Genomic DNA, 24,093 nt, shown 5'->3' with positions numbered 1-24,093 from the left:
TCTATTGCAAAGGACAAAAATAGTTTATGCCTGACATCCTTTTCATGTTTCTTCCCACAGCATTCAGATCCTCCAGTGTTTAATTGCTGGGAGGCAACATTATCCTCATGGCTGCTTGCCTTTGGCCTGGATTCATACCTCTGCTGTATCCACTCCCCTCACAATGCAGCACCTAGTGAGCCACATAATCCTCTCAGGCACCACTCTTCAATCGCTGAATATTTCATTCCAAGGTGACATGAGCAAACTTGGCTTTCCCCTCTTTTTAGGAGGGGGGTATTTACTTTTAGCGATAAAGAGTCAGTAAAGAGATTTAAATTTAAAGCCTTCAAAAAAAAAATACATTGGTGAAATAAAATTCTGAAATTGTAAAAAAAAAGTTAGTGTATTTTTAATACTGCTCTGGGATTTGGAAGATCTTTAAATTCTTCCATGAAGTTCTCAGGAGCTGAAGAACTTCTGCTGATTTGAAATCCAAATCAGTCATATAGGCCTAAATAGTCCTCAGGACACCTGCTGTTCTGACACCTTTTCCAACGTAAAATGGCTGCCCATTGTATCGCCATGCTGAAATAAAAAAATGACACCGACACTCTTGTACTGAACTAGAAGGACTCATTTTATGCAACCGTTTTGCGATTCTGCCATTAAAAATAAAAAAAATAAATAAAAATCAAACCAAGAATTCCACTATCTTAGGTAGACAAATTGTCACAGTGTCCAGCCAGGTATCATGTAACCCATACACAATGAGAAAGACTGACTCACAGAAGCTGTTCAGAATTCAGAGGCCATGTCCTGACTTTGGGGGACACATTTGCAGTGGTGAGTTTTGCAGTTAATGTGTTTTGGGGGATATTTTGGTCAGGAACATTGGGCCTACCTTTCTGCAGATGCCTGCCTGGTCAGTGAGGTCTCTCTTGTGCGTCCACTTGCTGGTTGACTGACACTGGCTCCTCTGGCATCTGAGGTCACACTCACAAGGTCAGCATTTCTTTTTCTGTGCTTCTGGAAGACAAAGAGGAGAAGAGGAATGGTCTGTGAAAATATAAAGGACAGCCAGCGAGGAGATTCACCATTAACTTCAGTTTCTAACTGCCGATATTTCAAATTGGATTCAAATGCCAGCTCTATATATTGCAACACAACACAGAGCACGTGGCATCAAAGAGAGAATTTATGTTTCATGTTCTTCACAAGGATTCCCATATTTATAATTGTTTCTGTGTTTTCAGGCTGTCCTTGCCTCACCTCCGGGCATCCAGAAAGTTAGAGAATACCGAGGAGTAGAAATATGTATATGACACTTTCTGAACAAAAAGTGCTGTATAGGCTTTTATACAGAACTGGCGAGGAAACACAAAGAAATTACAGAGAAAAAAGGGATTGCCTTTCTCCAAGTACAATGACAGAACTTAAGCAACAATCCAAGCACCAAAGCATTTTTTTCCCTTCCTTTCTTTACTGAGTGAAAATGGGAATGCCAACCCGCAGTAGCGAATCGACTGTGACCTCGCAAGGGTACGACTCCAAAGAAGAGAAGGGCCTCCAGGTTAAACAGAGTGCTCTATTGTTACAGACCAGACAATGTCAATATTTGTGATTAGCATTGATGTCCACCTGCACTCGGTGGTGACACGCTAGCCCACCGTCTTCAGAGCCGGGCCAATCGGAGCCCACTCCGGCAGGACACTTGCCGCTACAATGCTGGAGGTCACACAACAACGGACGATGCTGACAGGGAAAAATACGAGGACTCTAAAGCACCCTCGCACATCTGAAGAAATAGATAAGGGTCATTTTACCTCACAGAACCATCAATTTCTCTGTCCTTGTTTCTACTGGAACTCAATACAAAGTGTTGTCTCCTTTTTTCTACTTCCTCCCAGTTTCTGTTCTTCAGTCTGTTAGTAGGACAGCTGAGCGTTTGTACAGCAGGCAGAAGGCAGACAGCTCTGGATCACCTTGACACACCTCTAATGAACCGTCTGATTGGAAGCTTAGCTTCACTCGCAGCTGTAGTCAGCTCCTGCATTTTTAGAAATTTCATTTATTTGACTTTCGTTTTTACTCTCTTGTAATAATGAACAACGTTCCCTTTCACTTTAAGAGCTTGTGAGCAGCCAATATTGTATGACACTTGATTATTCCCTCTTATTACACACAGTGATTTCAAAGGGGTAATTGCTGTGAAGGTGTCTTCTGTTTATAAAATAAAAAGGTAGTAGTTTTTATCCAATCCTGACTGGATGATTTGATGAGCAAAATATTTAATGGCTGTTAATTTGCTACAAATATTGTGCACAACTGGAAAGGCTCAATCTGTGCAGTGTGTTAAAAATATGTTTATGACAGAATGAGGAAGTGAATCACTGTCAGTCTCCCCGAGCCATCACCGCTCATCAGAACCCTGCCACCAGCTCTCCAATCACCTGATCAAGGTATCCTCATAGAAATGCCACTAGCACCAGCGCTAGGGCAGACAGCTTTGAAGAATGTGGAAACACACTAAAGGCACTCAGAACTTTCATTGCTGCTCCTTCCCTCCATCCCTTGCTACATTCTGGCAGCTTGCGCAATCCTTTCACTCCAACATTTCTTTCCAAAAATAAGGATGGAGGATTCAGGCTCTTTAATGAAGCATCTAGCAGTGCAGCTCTAGGCTACACACAAAGACAGACACCACGGCACAGCCAAAGCTCACTTTACTGTACAGATATCTAGGGAAAGAGAGTGAGAGAGAATAAGAGAGCCTTCTGACAAATAAGCCCAATGCAGCAACAGAAATGCCTGCAGCACATTCAAAGAGAATCTTTCAAGTTTGGACTTAATTATGTGATTTGCAGCATTGATGAGTACTGTGATTGATGCCTAAAAACCAAACTTTCGCCTGTGGAGCAGTGGCATAGCTACACACAGAACTTTATTTCTTGCCATTGTAGGTAGCTAAGTTTGCAGTGTTTCGCTGTCAATAAGTGCGCCCAATTAAGTACAGCCATATTATTTTCTCTGTTGGCCAGTGCTTTCAGATCCTCGCTTGGTTTTCTGGAATCTAATCAAGAGAAAAGCCAGTTTATCGTGAAACATGAAAAATGCATGAATCGAAATATGCTGTGAAACATGTCCATGTTTGTGATAATTATCGTGTTCCCAATTTCAAGTAAATAAATAAATACAGGGGCCAGATTTTAATTAAATAAATAATACATTTTTTAATTTTACAGAAAATAAGCATGGCAAGTTAGAATGCTGAGCTGAAGAACAGGTCACAAAGTTACTCATAAAGAAATCCACAAAGTCAAACAAGCAGGAAAACTGCACATTTTTCATTGTGCACTGAATGTTTTTGAAGTATAAGATGACAATGAATTAATGCTGCAGTTTCAGTCACATCACTGACACAAAGATGTCTAGCTGCTTTATTAGAAGAGGTGACAACACTGCCATGTTTGTCAAACACAGCTGTCCCAACGTGGGTGTATTTATTTATCTTTTTGCCTCGAGCTAAAAACATTTGTATGACTTATTTACAACAACAACTCAGTACTCCTTTTTCTGATCATTTTTATTCATCACTCAGACAATTCAATGTGTTTATCTACCAGATATAATTCAAATTACATTACATTACATTACAGGCATTTGGCAGACACTCTTATCCAGAGCGACGTACAACAAAGTGTATAACCATAACCAGGAACAAGTGTGACGAAAACCCTAGAGAGAAGTACCGGTCCAAGTGCAGGGAACAACCGCATAGTTCAACCTGGACCCTGAAGGTTAAACTGATTAACACTAACACAATGAGAACAGCAACAACGCAGTCTATGGAAAAAATACAAGCAGTAGTTAAGACAGGTGCATTAACTAAGTTACCTACAAAACAGCTACCTAGTTACAACCCTAAGCTGACTCATTTCACACGTGTCTATTGGGGTTCACTGGGTACTGCTTTTCGCATGCAGCAAATTAACACACACATCCATATTTGGGATGGATGTCCGAGACTCATGAACATCACATGGCATTTCCTTGCAAAGACGCCCCTCCCACCTTCCCATCTATCTGAGAGTCTGCCCCGGTTCTTCAGAGTACTGCTACTCATAGTGCCTTTACGAATCTGTATTTTAAGGCTTAAGCCCATTCTTGAGAGTTACACTGAGATTCTATAAATACATCTACGAATGTGTATTCAGTGAAAATGTTCCTATAAATACGCAGAGGTCAACACATTTCTGCTCTAATTTATCAGATGAGAAAAGAAAAATATCAGGCCATATGATATAGGAACAGAAGTCCTTTTGAGAGGCAAGCTGCTGTAAGTGCAATACGCATTCATTGCATAAACCTGAAAAAGGCCTCAATAGACAGACAGACAGAAACACACACACACACACACACTCTCTCTCTCACACACACACACACACACACACACACACACACACACACACACTCTCTCTCTCTCTCTCTCTCACACACACACACACACACACACACACACTTCAGCATAGGGGTGCTTATGTTGGTGAGTGTGCTGAGCCAGTAGTGAGAGCTCACTGCTGGGCAGCCAGCTGGTGGAGACAGGGTGGGCTCTACCTGGGTGGAGGAACAGATTCAGGAGACGTTTGTTGCCTCACGCGGCAGTTTTATAGCAGAAATAATAAAGCAGGATTACTGCTTTAATGACGAAGCTCTGCAAGCTGTCATTTCTCAGAAAGCATCAATATTCCCTTCACACCTACAAAGGGGACAGTCCCCAGGAAAGGCCAATGTGACAGAATTAAAGGCTCTTCACATTTTCATCTTGAACTTATGGCACAATAACAGCCTTCTGTTTTTGGCTTGTGCAGCCTGCCTTGTTAAAGTCAAGCATGGTCTTAGAAAAACAAAAATGGCAAAAAATCGAGAGCAAGGAGAGCTGGCTCACTGGAATGGGAGATTGCCGTTTTCCACCCCCTCACGAATAATCTCATCTCACGTACTGTGGCTCTGATCATCTCCCAGAGAAAAGAGGGTGATTGGAGCAAGGAACATCGAGGGCTGATATTCCGTCCGGTCTTTTTCATCTTTTTATATTTTGTTGTGTAATAATGCCTTTCAGCTACCTACGATCCTCCTTCAGTTGGATCTCATAAAGTGAATTTGCTGTTGAGTTATGTGATAACCCACTGAGCAAGCCCTGTCAGAAGCAGCCTCTTAGAACACACACAAAGCCTGTCCCTGAAAACCCCAACCCACAAACCCACACGCAATCCAACCACACATTTTCAGTGCCACCATCGCCACCACCACAACCCCCGCCACAGGGAAGATGTGTCTACAGCCACTTAATCACAAGTAACCCGTTTTCTGAAAATTCTCTCGTATTCTGCAGCAAAAATGATGGTGTTTCTAAGGGTCTTTGCTTGAGCATAGTTGCAAATGGACTGTCTTTCATGGGAACTGTGCAGACAGTGGATGTCCCGTCTCTTCAGACAGTGTCAGGCTGGTGTTGAAGGACCATGCCTCCCAGTGCTGTATTCTCCGCAGTCTGCTGGTACACCCTAAAATACGTCTCCACCAACCTGGTACTCTATGATTTTTCTGGTTTTCTCAGGGCCCCAGGGTAACCCCTGTACAGTAATCAGGGGTCATATGACCCTCAGAAAAAAAGCACACTTGAGTCAGCACGTAGCCCCCCAGCTACGGAAGCCCGGAGGTGTGCTACACACACCGCGAAGCACACTGGCACGATAACCATCGGCCATAACATCTAAAGACTTTCATCCATCCTTCACCATTCAGTGGCTTCAAAAAAGAAAAATACAGAGCAAGCTCAGTCAATCACTCACACTCCACATCTCTGCAGGGAAATAACAACTGAAGGGGGAAACAGTAAGTATCCGTTCCTCTCCCAAACAAATTTGCCAGAGTCCCCCGGGCCTAGAGGAGAACATTTTCGCCCGAGGTTTATAAAAATGAAAAAGATTTTTTAAACAACCTTACTCAAGCAGACTAAGATGTTTTTGAAGTCCTAAACAATACTAGGATTGGCATTTCAAAGGTAAACTGCTCTATCTTACGCTCAACAGTAGCTTGTTGACCATAAATCCTTGTGATTAACTGTCATCAAGAGAAGTCTACACAGTGCTTGCATTACATGTGTGTTTTTTACTGTGCACATACAGACGCTAATAAAGTTAAGGAAGAATCTTTAAAATGTCATCTACCACAATTTAAGAGCAAGTCTTCAACAGAATAAACAAAGAGGTAAATATGCACCAAATATCTTTCTACTCCCCTCTGAAGATGAAAATGTTTTTTTTTTTTTTAAAGTTGAATAAAGACCGCATAAGTTGTCAAACTCAAAAGTGGTTTGCAATTACCAAGCAATACGATCTACAGCAACATTAACATATTAAAAGGGAGACACCACTCGAGGACAAAGATAATGATGGTGTGCTGAAAATAGCTTCCCTCTCATTTTGAGCCACACACAGCCATTTATAAAGAAAAACAAAAAGCTTAGCTCTATAGATGTCCCAACACTGTAAATGTACAAGTATTTAAGAGAAAATATTTGTCGAGAAAAACTAATGAAATTGAGGGAGGATATAGGTCAAAGGGACTCTTCCCAGAGCTGAGATATAGCCAGTCCTATCATTTAAGACACCACTCCCATACTGTTATTTGGAACTCTCCCACTTTTAGTTTTTTTTTTTCTTTCTTTCTTTTTTAATAGGCAATCTGCCAACTTTCTAGGAGAAACAATTAATGGGGCGAGCGACGGTGGAGGTTAAGAACGGGTCTGGCGTCTCGTACCTCACTGTTGCCTGACAGCAGCAGCAGTGCTAACGGGACCGGTGCGAGATCAGACCGGCGCGCTTCAGCCGCGGTGAAAATCAGACGCCTCGGCGTTCTCCCGGTTCCTGGCGGTCGCCGGGCGAGGAGCCGCGGAAGGCGCCGACGGAGCGAGCTGACCGGGAGAGCCGCGCCGCGGGCCTGACGGGCTCCCGCTCCACGCGACCGCCCCCGCTGTGACTGCCCAGAGTCTGGCGTTAGCTGTGGCCTCCGTGAGCCCGCGCAGCCCAGGCCCCAGATAGCCCCGGCAGAACCTCCACCCTCCAGCCCACCTTCACCTCTCCTGGACCTGGCCACCAAGACGCATCACCGACGCCCACGCTCCTGAAATGAGCCCCATCCTTGTCTCTTCAGGGCTGCTGAGCTGGACTGAGAGCTTGTCACCATCAGACAGTGCTCCATTCAGACCTCTGCAGACTGAGCTCTTAACTGCTTGCTGAGGGGTAAGAGGGGAGTCTGTGTCAGCCTGATCCCAGTGGGGTGCGGTCGAGGGTCGGGAGGCCTGGGGTAGCTATGTGTGCTGGTGCTTCTTTTAATAATAGAGTATAACTCATTTATTTTAGCATATTTTGTCTTGTTTATTTGCATTGTGATTGGGTTTTATGTGTTTTGCCATGTCCATTACAATCAGTAGATACACATATATAGTTAATGCAAATAATAATAATAATAATAATAGTAATAATAACAACAATTATTATTGTTGTTGCTGTTACAAAAATATAAATAATATAGTAATAATACTAACAATTATTGTTGTTGTTGTTGTTGCTGTAATAATACTAATACTAATAATAATATTATTATTATTATTATTATTATTTTGTTGTGATAATTATTACTGTTATTAGATTTATATTTAGTATTGGTAAAAGTATTTGCATAGCTCTTCCCATTTACACTAAGTGTTACATAGTGGTTATACAACTAGGGTTCTAATTTACTGCTAACACTGTAACGTAATCTCTCAGCAAATATTCAACTAAATAAATTAATCACTGATGCGTACTGTTGTGATAGTTCATGTTCTGTTTCACTCCCCTGCTCTTGTGTTTGTTGATTCTGTGCGCGTCTGTCGTTTGTACTTGGCAAAACTGTCTGAACTCTGCAGGCCACAGCGGGCAGTGTGTGGCCCTATCAGTCCTGGTGTGTGTGACAGAGAGCAGTGTGTGGCCCTGTCATTACCCGCCTGTACAGCTGTGCAGGGCCCGCTTCATGAACACCTGTCCACCGCCTGGCTGCTGCTCTCTCTCAGGTGCTGCAGCTGTCAGTCAGTGGGAAAGTGACACCTTCCCCCCGAGGTGTGACACAAGGCCACTGAGGACAAGCGCTGTCCACAAGCCATCAGACTGCGAGGGTCCGGCAGAGGAGGCTGGGAATTAGCTAGGACCCAACGGAAATCTAAGCAAAGCTGCTTTAAACGCACATGCACTGTATTTGTTGAGTATGGTCTAAAATCAGAACTGTTGCAGAAGGTTTCTACTGTAGTTGGTGCAATGGCTGGGAAAGATACCATGAGTGGCTGATCCCTCTTTTGGGACCAGTGGCTCCTCTCCACTGTTCTCACCATCCCACCTTCTCTCAGCACCGGGATTAACACCTTCTGAAATCCCCGCACGCACACACAGACACACACACAGACACGCGTACGCACACACACACATTGATAACATTAGTCAACTGCCCCAGTTTCATTATCCCGCTTCTGTAACAGTTCCATACTGAACCCACTATGCCACACGGTGGGTGTTTCACTCCTCGTACATTATTATTCCATGCAGTTCATTCACTCCTCTGCATGTTCTGGAAGACTGCAGGGGGCTTCTGTTATAATCACCCTATGCCTCTTCAGCGCTGGCCTCTGTACAGCCCACAGATAAAGCCTCAGCTCTTCAGCCCTCCGAGCTGTACTCTTGTAGTAGAGAAAACATTGTAAATAACAATCTTCAGAATTATATATTGATTCTAGCCCTGCTTGGTATATTTCAATACATTACACAGAAATGTAATTTACTGTTAATCAAATGCTTTCTCTCTAAATTGTTCATGATACAATTTTGTATTAATCTTTGCAAGCACATCACGCCACCTGTTGCAGGAGTATGTTACGTTATATTTCTGTCCCGCCATATATGGGGTGCATTAAGACAAAGCCGCCTATAGGCTAAATGAAAGATTGCTGGGATCTTAGCGAAAGACGCAGGGTGACATTTGAAGAGGAAACTGTTAGACAAAAGGATCAGGGCTGGATTTACAGCATTAGCAGATATATCTCCCCGTGCTTCCTCTGTGCCTCTGTTCCTGTCTCTCCACCCAATGAAAGCAGCCCATCACATCAACACAGGGTCCCCACCTAATCTCAATCCAAACCCCTTCACACTTTGACAGGCTTTCACATTTAATAACTCTTAATGTGTAATCTTCCGCGCAAAGAAATAAAAAATAAGGAAACGAGTAAAGTGCCGGGTCCTTTTGTTTCACCCGCAAATTCTGTCTCTTTCGTCAGCTCGCCCCTTCTCTCTCTCCTTAATTACGGGCCCGTGACAGACAGGCTCTCTGATTAACATGCATGCCCAGGTAGGCTTTCCCTCAAACAAACTCCCCTGGCCTATAAGGTCTGCAGGCCATTATCCCCCCTACTCAATACCCACTATCTGCTGTACATCTGCCAGACGGCTGCTGCCTCCCCACCATAATTAGCTCAACAGTTCTCCTCTTTCTTATGGAGAAAAAAAAGAGAAAATTAATGATAATCTGGGGCAGCGCATGGAAAGGACATTCTGTAATGTGGAGAGACGGAACATGGAAATTATCCAGTCAACACACAGCACCCCTCACATCTCTGCTATCCCTGTTGGTCAATCACCGTCATGAGTTTGCAGCGGGTCGTCCGACGCGGCCTTGAATTGGTTATTTAACGCATTAATTCACATTTCAGGGAAGGTCTTGAAAAAGTCGAACTTTCTGTGAGTTTCACGGGTGCTTTAAAATGTTTCCCCAGCACCGCTGAACATTTATCCAAGAGCACTCAAAAAATAGCCAGGCAACACTTTCTTTGTCTGCTATTTTCTCATTTTGATTTTTACAAATTCAGAGATGTATGTTTTCCAGGGCAATCATACAAAGCAGGGGCCAAGACTAATCCATAAACGGGAAAAAAAGAGAAAATAAAGGCACCTAATTAAAACAATTTTTCCATAAGATGTTAATGAGGTTTTTGTTCCACTCGGGTGCACATTCCTACATGATGTAAGGCTAATCCCATTGAGTCAGTGTGTTCCGTCCCTGTCATCGCTGCAGGCCGTAATCCTCAGACCCATGTTGAATGCAATTATAAAGTCTTCACATCAGTGGATGTAATGCTGAATATCCAAAAAATCACCAAATTTAAGAGGTTGGCATTATTTAGCTTTTGTTAATTACCAGACAAATAGAAGATTTAAACTGTTGCAAGTCCATAGGGTCTTTTTTTATTGTTTTCTTTTTCCCTCATAACAAAGTGCCTTTTCCTCAATATCCTAGCAACAAATGCATACGGGGAAAAAAAAAGAAAAGAAATTAAACACAGTTACTATGGTAATGAGCTCATAAGGAAAACAGTATTTTCTTATTATCTCACATCTTGGTGTCAGTTGCAATACAGGAGGCAGAAGGTTGAGAAACGTCAACCCACTCACACGCGTACTTATGACACATCTTCAAAGAAAACCCACAGTTGGCGTCATTGTGGCTCTAAGCACTGGCAGCCGCAGCCCGTGATATGGCCCCTGGGAGATTCTAAGAGGAGAACAAACCCAGAGGAAGGAGAGAGGAGTGTTGGTAGCACCCCCTCTCTCCCTTGTGGGATTCCAGTATAAAAAAAAACCTTCCTCATATTGCTATGTGTGCAGATCTTTTCTCTTTCATACTCCCCCCTCCCGTTCATACCCCCCCTCCCCGCACGCGCGGTGGTCGATCTCGCCGAGCTTCACAGCGCAGGCTTCAATTAGGTCAAAAGGAAGAGGGGTCACGTCTCTGGCAGTTCACTCATAACAGTAATGAGGCAGGTTAAAGAATATCGCCTACAGGCTGCTTTATTCACAGGCTTAAAGAAGCACGGAGAACAGAAAAATCCATCCGCGCTATCAGGCACGCAAATAATATGATTTCCATTACTTCGCCGACTACTGTATTGAAACGAATCCAACCAATGAGATTTTTTTTATTTTTTTTATTGCCTCGTGTTCTGAAGCATTTTTTTTTTTACCCTTACAGCAGACAGAATCAGACTGAAAAATATAGTCTCCTTGATCACAGGAGTCAGCACGTGAATGATGGGAAGGGATTTTCACCTTAGCAGCTGAAGAGTGTGACAATTCCTGGAATCATCACAGAACCAACAAACAGATCACCCCCCCGCCCCCCCGCCCCCCAGCCAGCACTCCTCTCTGCAGCGCGAGCCCATGCGGCGCTTCGCACGAGAGCTGTTGGCATCCTTGGGCTTATTGGGCATGGCAGAGAGCGAGTGCTGGGCTGAGAGGGATGTGACAGTGTGAAGTGATGTACTCCAGGGAGGCCGGGAATGACAGAACACTACTAAATAAAATCACTGGTCCAAGGGGTGTCTCTCTCTCTCTGTATCTCTGGCTCTCTCTCTCTTTCTCTTTCTCTCTCTCTCTGTCTGTCTCTCTCTATTTCTCTCTCTCACCCCTTCCAATTCTCATTCACTCTCTCTCTTGCTGTCATCATACTACAAGTAATCGCTAGTGATATGACCCAAAAAGTGGCAGCTGTTGCCAGGCACCTTTTCAAAGGGGACTAAGCCACACATGAGCCAATGTGATCTAAAATAGTCACCCTAAATCCTAACCTCAGATTGAAGCCGCAAGCATTCATCAAAAACGTCACACTAGTTAAGGTAGGCAATCCCTGGGTTTTTGATATTTTCTTACTCTCATTCATTTCAGATTCCCCATTATATGCATGGCTTGAATTCACCGATTCTGGCTCTGCTTCGTGATATGGGGAGCATTTGAGCAGTATTTATAAAATCCAACTAATACTGCTTGGATTTATGCACACGTAGGTCTGCGTAACTAAAAGTGGTTGCATTCATGCATATGTATGACCGTGTTTTTGCATCGTTGTGCATGTGTGTGTCCATGAGAGGGAGGGAAGGAGCATGAGCGAGAGAGAGAGAGAGGAGTGTTGCAGAGTGTGTGAGGTGTTTATGTGTCATCATTTGAGCGTGTTAGCAGGCGTATGTGTTTCTGGGCACTGACATGCGTGTATGTGTATGTATTGCAGGGGGGGAATAGAATGACAACGGAGGGGGTTCACAGGAGGCTGACTGTTTATTATTGTCTTCGGCCCACTTAACTCTTGACAGTAACAAAATGAGATGGGGAGAGAAGCGAGTGTCATTAATCACGGTATCGAAGCGCGGAGCCAGGGAGGAGAGACATCCATATCCTGTCGTTCGCGCCAGGAAGTGGAACGTAAAGTGATTTCAGGCCGCCTGTCGGCCAGCCGGCCCCACACCGCCATGGCGATCGGGTCACTCAGACGGAAAAGAGCGGGAGAGACGAGAGGGCAGCTTTTCACACTCAATCTCCTGTACTGCCCAGAACACACAGCCACACACATGCACACACAGCCACACACAGTCACACACAGTCACACATATGCACACACATGCACACACATGCACACACATGCACACACATGCACACACATGCACACACATGCACACACATGCACACACATGCACACACAGTCACACACAGCCACACATATGCACACACATGCACACACAGCCACACACATGCACACACATGCACACACATCCACACACAGTCACACACAGTCACACACAGTCACACACAGTCACACACAGCCACACACAGTCACACACATGCACACACATGCACACACAGTCACACACAGCCACACACAGTCACACACAGCCACATATATGCACACACATGCACACACACGCACACACAGTCACACACACGCACACACAGTCACACACAGTCACACACACGCACACACAGTCACACACATGCACACACAGGCACACACAGCCACACACAGCACACACAGCACACACAGCCACACACAGCACACACATGCACACCACAGTCACACACAGCCACACACATGCACACACAGTCACACACAGCCACACACATGCACACACAGTCACACACATGTACGCGGCCCTGGCTTTCAGTCCACACCTGACTTTTTAAAAATGCTCACATCGCATTAGTGTGAGGAGACAAAGTCACGATCTGAAGTAACAAAATATAAAAGCACATTTTTCAAATATTAGTACACTAATATTTGAATCTACTTTTACTCATGCTCCACTACATCTTCCATGAAAGTATGTACTTTTCACCCCAATACATTTTTCCCTGGGACGAACCATTACTTGTTACATTCGGATATCTGTGCAATTCTTTGAAGGCAGAATGTCAGATGTAAATCCAGTATCGAAGGCCCAAATATCATCACTCTTTTCATGGCATTGAATTAAGTTGAAACTAATGAAGAAAAAAAGAACTTTCCTTTAAAATAGCAGCACACAAAGTAAAGGCACAATCAATCGCCAAGTTAGGCTCTTCAAAGACATCTTGCCACCATGGTTACAGTTAATCATTCAGCTGAAGGATATCATTACCATGCATGGCCCTGTTTAAATGAAATGTTTGAATATGTATCCAACAATTGTGATTCACACAAAATTAATGTGCATGTAACAGTTGAAAGGAATATCTGAATTAACTTTATTTTATTTTTTTTAATTGTGTCTAATTTGAAGAAGCATGCTGTGGTAAATTATTTTTCTTTCTATGGTATCAGTTCTGTTGGCTAGCTAGCTAAGTGTAAGCTATTGTTCAGCCTCCAAATGTCATCAGTTTGATAAATAGATGCGTTATCATAATGTGATATAATCTCATAATATAATGCCAGTTAGCTGGACAATACGGCTCCAAAGTTGTAATGTTAATCATCTTGTCACCTTGCTAGGATGTGTGCCCTTTTCCGCCATGTTGGTCTTGGTGTTTGTGTTGCCTCTTTCTTGCCCTTGCTCTCTGTACAGGGATTCCCCAGTTTCAGCCACCTACTGAAGCACAAAGTACACTTAAGTCCTGGACTCATTAGGTAATGCAACCTAGGTATGTACTTAACTGAAAATGTAGGCGTGGACCGAGATTGCTCTGATTCTCCCTGCCAGACAGAGCCCTGCCACAATGTGCTAGCTAAAAGGATGCAATGCTACAACATAGCTAGCTAAGAAGGTATTGATTACTTGATTATTGTGACAGCAATATAAGGCTGGAAGGCTAACATTTATTTGTTAGAGCCTGCTAGCGTACGGACAGCTGTTTGCAGATGTATTCCGTATTTGTTTCCTTTTTGGCAGGATGCTTTTAATATTGATGCATGACTATGTTATAAAGTAGACTTTTTTTCTCACAAGTATAGTGTACTATATACATATTTACCCCATCGCCTAGTCATACATAACAGGATATTTGAAAATATATGATTTATTTGTGATTTGAATGCATGACTCGTATGCGATAGTGCTGCTGAAGACTGCTTTTACTGAATTTTGACTGCATTATATAATCTGGCTGGTGCACTTTGACTGCAGTATTTAGTGTGGTCAGTTTAGAGTAGGCATTACTGCCTACAGGGTGTTTACTGTGCCTGCAGAATATGTATCACTCAACCATATAAGTTCTTGTACATTGCATATAAACAAAATTTTGTGGTATAATAATATCAGCATCACTTCATGGCATGTATGTGAGCCAGTCTAAACAGAACAGGTTGTACATAGAATACATGGTACAGCACTGGTACAGCAGAGTTTGTAAGAATGCACATAGAGTACATAACTTCAGCATCAAACATATATTTCCCTTTAGTAGACCAGTTTTGGGATTTATTAATTGTTATCAGAATGAATCCTAATGCTCTCTCCTAAATTCAGTCGGTAGGCTATAATATACCAGTCACGTGGTAACTCACTATGCTATACAGTGTGCTCTCAGTCCAACTTAAAGCTTGAACATTATCTGACAAGAGCTGTGGCAAAACATTTAACTTGACATTAAGCCTGTTCCCAAGGCTGCTTAAGCAAGCAAATAGCTTTCTCTATGAGGCGATATGTGGAATAGTACTGTATACTTTGATCCCTAGTAGAGCTCTAGCCTTTCACATACTATGTATATACACACACGCGCACGCACGCACACACACGCACGCACACACACACACACACACGCACAGACACGCACGCATGCCTTCTTTATGGTTTGCGCACACATTAAAGAAATGCTGGCTGTTGCCTGGCTTCCTCCCAGTGGAGAGAATCCTGCCTGACGTTCCCCTACTGTAGATACAGCGCTGGAGCCAGCCTCCTCCATGCCAATCTGACAAAGCTCACCCGCAACGTGCCGGCTGAACTGCAGCTTCCTGTCTGCTTTATCTGTCTGATTGACACGTCAGGCTCTGACAGCCAGTCTTCCACGCAGGCAGCAAGCGCGCGCCTTAATCCGCTATCAGTGACACCCAGATGTGCGGCTACAGCTGTTCGACAATTAACTGCACTGTGTTTCCTACCTGTTTCTAGATTGGTTGCTAATAAGAGAAAGTGTTGGCCCTCTGTGGGTCTAAATATTTAATTACACCAGCAGGTGTTACAGTATTTCACACTTTATTGAGCACATATTTCAGAAGGCTGAAGTGAGACAGAAAGGGGGCTGCATCTTTACAAAACAGCCAGAAGGGAGAGAGCAGACAGGCTACACCAGACAGATGAAGTAGTGCTTGGACAAATGAGGGATAATCACCGTACCTTTTCCAGGCAGAGTGCTTATGCCTTAAAGGAAAGTGTCCAAAAGGACACATCAGGCCAAATCTGTCATTATAGCGCAGGCTATATATAACAGATATGAATAACTGCCATATACTAAAATGGAAGTAAAATATGACATCACGTCAAGGTTAACCATGCTTTTTTGCAAGCTGTTTTTTCTGAACTAATCAGTAGAAAAATCTATAAATGCCAAACAATAATATATTGCAAATGATGACTAATTCCAGAGGGGTGTTAAGCTTGTCATTTTCAAAAAGCAAATTTGCAACCGAGCCTTAAGCTTTTCTCCTTTTAACACAGTTAAAAAATACAGCATGGATAAATAATTTAATTAGGAGACTCGGGTTAGAAAAGCCTTCGTATTAATGTGAGGAGAGGAGAGAGACATAAATAATCAAACATAATCCCCCAGTGTACCAACAGAAATCCTGTACTCCGTCTTATTTATCTATAAATATAAGTTTCCCATGGCCGACGGGTGCTGTTTTTGCTCAGCGGTGGGGGGGGCGGGGTTCTAGGCGGGTGCCACCCGCGTGTCAGCGTTTCCGTTCTGGCAGCTCCCCCTCAGCGCTCCCTCCGCACGCTCTCGTGTCAGCGGAGAAGGGAGCGGGCGGACGCGCTCTCCTGCCTGGCGGTGGCCCAGCGACCCGGCCCGGCCCGGGGGAGCGTCTCGGCGCTCGGGCCCCGGCTCCTCGGCAGCCCGCCGCCTGTCTATCCCAATCCCGGCATGGCCGGCGCGCTCTGTCAGCCTGCTCTTGTTAGAATATTTATTAGCACAGAAAACAGCTTGTCCTCGTCCCTGCTGTCATGTCTGCCAGAGAAAACAGGAAAGAATAACCCCATCAATGAGCCCCCCCCCCCCCCGCCACCCCCTCTCATCCGCCACACCCACCCCCCCATCCGTACCCACTGTCTGCCGCTCCTCCTGCGTCTCTCCTCCTCTTAATCCCGCCATTACTCTTCTGTGCTGTTAATGACATAATTCACCTAAAAACGACAAGATGGCCACTCCGCGCTTTTTTCGCCATGCTCCATATATGTGAAAAGTAGATGAAATGGTAGATAGGCGACAAAGAAATTGCATAAATATTTATGATATATGAATTATCAACAGGGGGCTGGGCTGTATGGGGCTGGGCTGTATGGGTTGTGAATGACTTGTGAGGAGGAGCCACACATGCACTGAATGTGCCCTCTAATCTGGGGAAAGGGTCCAGGAGACATACAGGCACGCATGATCTGCTGTTGTTTTAACACTGCTGATTTCATTATAGGAAACGCTGCACACATTGCACCTGAATAAATATCATTCCACTGGCTAATATTACCAATGGCAGTTTAATGCACCTTGACACACAAAAAAAATCACCAGCCCGGCTATTTAGCGTGGCTACAAAGCGGAAATAGAGAATATTGGATAAAGGTAAATAATACAGTATGTAGCATCATGCTATAAAACAGTGTTTACAACACTGAAAGATAGTTGTCTATAGCTGCTCTGTTGTTTGCAAGGTTCGGTCTGTAGGTTCCTATGAGTGTCCTCTGTTGTTTGAGTGGGGCTCTGTTGCCTCCCAGCCAAAATCTGGGGTAGGGGCTGTCTTCAGCAGCTTCAGCTTTTTCACAAATTGAAAGGACCAAATAAAAATCATTTTCATCAGATTTGTTGTTTTTTTTAAATTCACATAGGACTGTCAGTTACAGGCATTTCATATTTTGCCATATAAGGACCAGGACAGAGGTAATCAGCTTACAATTTATAGTCACAGATGTAACTATTCACCTTCACCTTCTCAATATTTCCTGCTAGCTATGAATCATCATAACATAACAAATATATTCCCAAAGGAGGTCATTGTTTTACTTTATTCCCTATGAGATTACAGCAACTGTAGAAATGATTAAATATGTGATATTCATTAACTGTTAGATGATATAAGTAACTGGTGAGAAATAAGATGTTATGAAACTGTGACACAAATAAGTATTCTCTTAAATGACATTTGAAGAAGATCCAGCGGTTGAGAACGAGTGGGTCGAGAGACATGTCAGCCCTGCTCTGTGAGGGGCGGTCAGAGACTAGTTGGTATAATTCCATCAGTTCCAGTGACAGATTTGCTATTTATTATCTGTGAAAAGATATCATTCTTTGTTCAACTGTTAATTTGAACTCGGAAAGAGATGGAAAAACAAAGTTGTCACCCGACGCAGGGCTACACATTTAAATGGGCTAGAAATTGCCCCTCCCCGTCCAACCCAGAAAATGAAAATTTTGAAGCAGAATGGGAAAACAAAGATGTCAGGCCTCTAACATTTCGTTGGGTAACTCAGGGATGCCCGGGAAGAAAGAGGTTTTCTGCGGTGCCCTTTCAGACTGGGTGTAATGAAAGGCTGTTCATTTGTCTTCGTGGTGTGATCAGGATACACACATAGGGCCCGAGGCGCTCGTGTTCTCTCCACCTCAGCTCACTCCCAGGCAAAAGAAAGCCGAAAACAACGGGAAATGGCATCGCTCCCTCAATCACCTCAAAGACTCCTCGACTACATACAGTCAATAAAGCCTTGTTAGTTATGACAGGAGCTGCAGGCAAAATAACAGCCGTCACTGTCAGGGAAAAAAAGTGCAGGAAAACAGGAGAGCCGTATCTGCTGGGTTACTCATTTATTTATATGTTTACTGAAATATGGAGGACTGAGTTGCTTAGGGTCACAGGGCCCTTATTTTGGGTCTGTACGGCTTGAATCAGTAAATTACACCGCATTAATTTCCCGCTGGTTTGTACTCTGTTGGCTGACATTGGCTAACTGCTGGGAAGTAAATTTTGTGCTGCAGTATTGGGAAGCCAGGGCAAAAGATTCTCATTATTGAGTTCAGGCAATTGTTACTTTGTTATAAATTGTTAAATGCATGCAGACTAATGGTTAAGGTGTCAAGTTTATTCCCAAAGTTGAAGGGTCGATTTCATATTGAGGCATCGCTGTTGTAATCTTGTGCAAGGTACTTTACCTGAATCACTCCAGTAAATGTCTTGCTCTACAAATAAATAATATGGAGAAAAGGGTATTTGATAAGCAAATAAATAATATGTATGTACCACAGGTCTCTTGACACGAGGAAACGACCAGTTATCACTCTTTTTGAATGTCTCTGTGGTAAGGAATTAAACGGTGGAATTGAATTTCAGTCTGATGTGGGTTTTCATTAACATAGTCTCAAAGGTACGCAATGCAGTTTGGAAGGTCTTAAAGTATACAACTGTTGATTTACAGTTGGATTAACAGTCAGGAAAATTGTTATAGCCTTGAAGGTTCAATTTATCTTTGTAAATAATGTTTGGCTGCATAATATCGACCTGAGAAGGTTGTACCTTATCACAAGAAAGATGGAGTGTAGTTTTGGTGCAGATACAGTGATGCAGTTGCTGCAGCATTTATGACATACATCCTTTATAGCTTTGCAAAAATAATAATAAACTCTCCTGTGAGGTTTATAACCTTACAACAATATAGAAGAACTCGGAGTGGGACTTCAGGCCTTAAATGATGCCAGTTATTGGTATTTGTGAACATGAGGATCAGAGTTGTGCCGATGAAAGTCAAGGAAGCCATTATGAGGCTGAAACATAAGAAAAAAAACAAACCTTAGATTTACTAAAATCAACCGTTTAGAACATCATTAATAAGAAAGAGAGCACTGGTGAGCTCAGTAATCGCAAAGGGCCTGGTAAGGAAGACCTCTACATGTCCAAAGACCACCATAATAAAGAAAACCCCCCAAACACCTGTCTGACAGATCAGAAGCACTATTCAAGAGGCAGGCATGGATGTGACAGTGACTACTGTCTGCAGATGACTTAACTGAACTATAGAGGCTACACTGCAGGATGCAAATCACTTGTTAGCCACAAAAACAGGATGGCCAGGTTACAGTTTGCTAAGAGGCTAAGAGGTACCTAAAAGAGCCTGCAGAGTTCTGGAAAAAGGTGTAAGTGGACAGATGTGTGTCTGGTAAGAGCATCACCCTGATACAAGTGAATCTTCTGGGGAGGCCAAAAGGAACTGCCCAAGATCCAAAGCACCCCCCCTTTAATTGTGTTTAAGAAAAAACACTTGCTGTGAAAAAAACAATGGATATGCCAGTACTCTGTCGCCTCGGTTACTAGCAAGCTTACTACTCATTTCAGCAGTAATATTCTCGTCCTCTCTTCACTACAGGGTGTCAGTGTACAATTGCCGTGATGTCAAAGAAAGATCGTCTTAGCTAATGAGTTTGCTGAAGTGGACAGCGATGTTATTTTACTTGTTAGCAAGATAAGTAAGCATAACATTTATAACACTTCTTAATGACTATTGACAACTAGTTCTTTTTAGAAATAATATTACAGTTACATTTACTGTTGGAATGTCTGCTTAATTAGACGACTGATTCAAGGTGAAAAAATAAAGTCCTACATGCTTATAAACTGTAAAGAAAATTTTTATATATATCTGTGAAATGTACCTTGGATACAATGTCTTGTATGCGTAAAAGTTTATTATGTATTTACTACTAGCAAAAATGAAAATGATTTTTTTTTTAATCAAAATTTTTTGTCAGTACTGCAAGTAGTTCTAAACTCTATCCGAGTATCAAGAAAAGAAGTAAAGAAGGTAAAGATACAGTTTGATTTTACCATTGTGTATTCAACTACCGATGCTGTAGCGTGTGATTAAATGTTGTACTGGCATATGCAGCCAGTCTCTGGTGAAAACCCTGGCTGTACAAAAGTAAAGGAAATCACTATGTCTGAGTGTCCTGACCTTCACTGATTGTGATGTATGTATTGAATGTATGTGACATGTATCAGCTTTCCAACAACCTACACCCCCCCCCCCCGCACCCCCACCACCATCCATAAACACACAAAAACATACACTCACATACACACCAGCATACCGTATGCACACTGAAATGCATGCACATGCGGGTGGGTGAGGGGCAAGGATGGGGGTGGGGGAGAGGTCGTTCTCACAAAGCACAACCACACCATGTGCAAACATTAGCCTAGCTGCACTATCCTGTCAGCTCTGTGCACTATTTACACCAAATCAGGCTTTAGAATTTTATTTAACATTGGTCATACACTAATCATACTTTGCTTCACTGTCCTGCAGTAAACTTATGCCACACATATTTCTTTTAAATTAGGCCCTGGTTTCTTGTCTATTTAATATTCTTGTATTGTGCATTCCTGGTTTTTGATCAACTTCTTGAATTTATTCTTTACAAATATTGTTCATAACCCCGTGATGTAGAGCACGAACAGTGTAAAATCAATTTCTGCTTAGAAAAGTAGTGTTTATCTATTGGCAGCTGCTAGAAGACATTTAGCATCTGTTTGAAAGTCTTCACAGAGGACAGGTGACCAATGCACAACCTCCTTAGCCCAGCCTGGCTTTGCCGTGGGCATCATTAGAGCCGGAGACACTACACATGGCTCCTTTGAAGGGCTATCAACATCTCTCATTAAAAATGTCACATGCTGCCCAGTCGCTGGGCCCCACAGAGTGCCATACACCTTTAATTAGCTTTCTATCTCATTAGTGTGCACCGAGCAATTAAGTGTCCTTCCTCACAATGGTTTACAAGGGGACAAAGGACTCCCAAGAGTTATTAAGAAAGGAGTGAGCTTAAAGCAGCGAGTTCAGACAACACTCACTTTGCAGGAAATGCTATTAAGGAACTTCAAACACAGATACATTTGTCTTACTGTGTCCTTGTCATGCGGGGCCCAAGAGAAAACAACATTGGGGCTTGTTAAAACTGTTGCTAGCGAAGGTGGCAGGGGTATAAGACATGTCCAGTGCAACTGTAAAATGCATGGTCTTTACAGTAAGCAAAATGAATAATTTATTTTCACAAGATTGAGAGAATCACGGCCGACTTTGTTCTAAAATGTTTATTTCCCATGCATTTATTTACCATCAGTGGACAACATCTACTTTAACCTGTCTTCTCCTTTACAAAAAATCTAATGTTCAAAAAACACATTTACAAAAATGACCAATTACAATAATCGGAAAGGTTATTTAAATGGGTTAACCTATGCTATTGCAAGTGACATGTTTTGTTTTCACGTGTAAAAATTGTGGTTCACATTTGAAAAATCCAATCGCATGTGAAAAGGTAAATTTCCCGTGATTATTTAAAAAAAATTTTTTATAAGGGCTCTGCTACCAAAGCAGCTGGTAGCTATGACGTGGGGAAGGGTTGTGTGAACTATGAGATGTGGCTGTGTATGGGTAATGTAGTAATATGGTAATCAGGAAATTTCATGATGACCATCGAATGCCATTTATAAATTAGCCAAATAACTGCAGCAGGAATAATTGTTTAGAGGGTTAAGAGAAGAAAAATGCAATTTATTTTGATAGACCTTGGCCACACCTGTTTCTTGTTCAGCTGCAGTAGGAATATCATCGCTGAATCATGGAGCAAACTTAAAATGAGAATTGAAAATGCTTTAGCACATGCTCCATGCGAGAGTTCCAGTTCCAAAAGTGCCAATTCCCAGAAGTTTGCCCAAAAAATACTCAATTTACAAAAAATTTCAAGCTTTAATGTAAAAAATCGTATCCATAACAACACCCTGGAGTGCTGCTCCGTTAAGTTCTGGTGGAGCATGAGCCCTGTTCCTCCGAGCAGCGCCACTCCCTTCCTGCATTCATATCAATGCATCGCCAGCACTTGAAAGCACTGCCATTTAGAAGAGACGGGCCAATCTGCATGTTTGTGACATCTCATTTTACGCCTGGACATCGGCATCGGCTGGAGAATCTCGATATGTTTGCGGAGGAGCTCATGCCGAACGAAGCGATCATATCACCCGGGCCTGTGCGGCTCTTTGTGCGCTGGCTGCTTTGCATTACGCTCATGCGGCTGAGGCCTGAAGCCTGAAACTGGAGACAGAGGCCCAAGTAACGATGGCCTTTTCCTCCTTCTGCCCGTAAGAGCGCCCGGAGAGAAGGGCGATTAGTGTCTGCTGGTGCCGAGAAAGTTCACGGCTCCCACATCTGCAACTGCAGAAGGTCGCCCAGGCCTTGACAAAAGAAGGCCGCTTATGGAAAAGCCCGAAGTGTAACCCAAAACACAATGGAAACAAATCTACAGTCCGCGCTGCGCTTCGGCTCTCACCAGAGAATAGCCCCGTTTCCAGACTCAAACAAAAAACAAACGCCTTGAATCCCGATAAGTTTTTTGCGGCACGAAAAACAAAAACACTGCGAACAAAAAGGAGATTTCCATGTAAATAAGACTCAAGGGCATGAGACATGGTTTCTGAATGAAATAACCAGTCCATTTAGATATCGTCTGCGGGTCCAAAACGAACAGCAATAAAAAGCCTTCAACCCTTTTTTTCTACTTTGGAGGTTTGCCATCACCACTCAAGGGGTTGATTGACTGGACAATCACGTTCCTCTACTCCTCCCCTCCTCACATGCTCATACCAGTCAATCAGTCATCCAGAAAAGTGATTGAAGCTTTAATTAAAGTGGAGGAACACAGCGATCAGGACCTGGCACATGTCACACAATAAATAACAGTGCAAGCAGATTTCAGTGATTAGTTCAGGCCAGAGTCTTACTATTTCTGTCTCAGGAATAAGGCCATGTATATTTCAGGGACCTTAAACAGCATTACTTAAAAAATGAAATAACAGAGTGAACCACCTCCTGCTGTGGAGGAGAAAAATGTTTATTGTGTGTCAAGCAGCCAAATTATTAATGGAAGCCTTACTAAGAGAATTTCGCTGCTGGTGTGTGAACGAATGACACGAGATTGACGCAGATGATGGGTTTTAGAGTACGGAATGCACAACATGAAGTCAATTTGTCCACTACTAAATGCTCCAGGAGAAACTGTGCTTTAAACAACATCTGTTATGGTGAGGGAGAAAAAAGCCTCACCCCTGGAGGAGTAGAAATAGTCCCTGTAATTTGAAAAGGGACTCTGAGGTGAAAATGACTACAGTTATATGTTGTTTCTGATAACATAAATCCTAATACAGTTGTTGTATTATTGTTTCATTAAAAACTTGCTGTTGTTTGACACTGCAGCGAAAATCATGAATTGCAATCCTGTCAACAACAGGAAATGTTCCGTGGAGTGTTTTCGAGCAAAATTGTGATACGTCATGAGAGGACTGCCCACATTTCCCATTACTGTATATAGAATTATTATATTTACTAGATTCATTGTATTCATTACATGCATATTTCATCACATCTCTACTTGGAATTAGTTCCAATAGGCATGGCTTTGCAATCTTGAAAAGATTTATGAATACAAACCTGGTCTCACCACGTTCCCAGCTGACAAAAAGCTCATTTTGATGGCA

General features: G+C 42.9%; 1 protein-coding gene across 7 annotated transcripts in view; it reads right to left on the bottom strand.

Moving 5' to 3' along the window:
• rbfox3a (RNA binding fox-1 homolog 3a) overlaps window positions 1-24,093 on the bottom strand; it is a 549,809-nt gene that overhangs the window by 398,330 nt on the left and 127,386 nt on the right. For all 7 annotated transcript variants that reach the window (XM_064323100.1, XM_064323093.1, XM_064323094.1 and 4 more), the window contains one exon: window positions 884-1,008. The gene's annotated coding sequence lies outside the window, so the exon portion shown is untranslated. The remainder of the gene's footprint in view (window positions 1-883; window positions 1,009-24,093) is intronic.

The sequence above is a fragment of the Anguilla rostrata genome, chromosome 2, assembly GCF_018555375.3.
Source record: "Anguilla rostrata isolate EN2019 chromosome 2, ASM1855537v3, whole genome shotgun sequence".
Lineage (NCBI taxonomy): Eukaryota > Metazoa > Chordata > Actinopteri > Anguilliformes > Anguillidae > Anguilla > Anguilla rostrata.
Note: the sequence above shows the minus strand (reverse complement) of the source record. Positions and strands in the feature narration are given on the sequence as shown.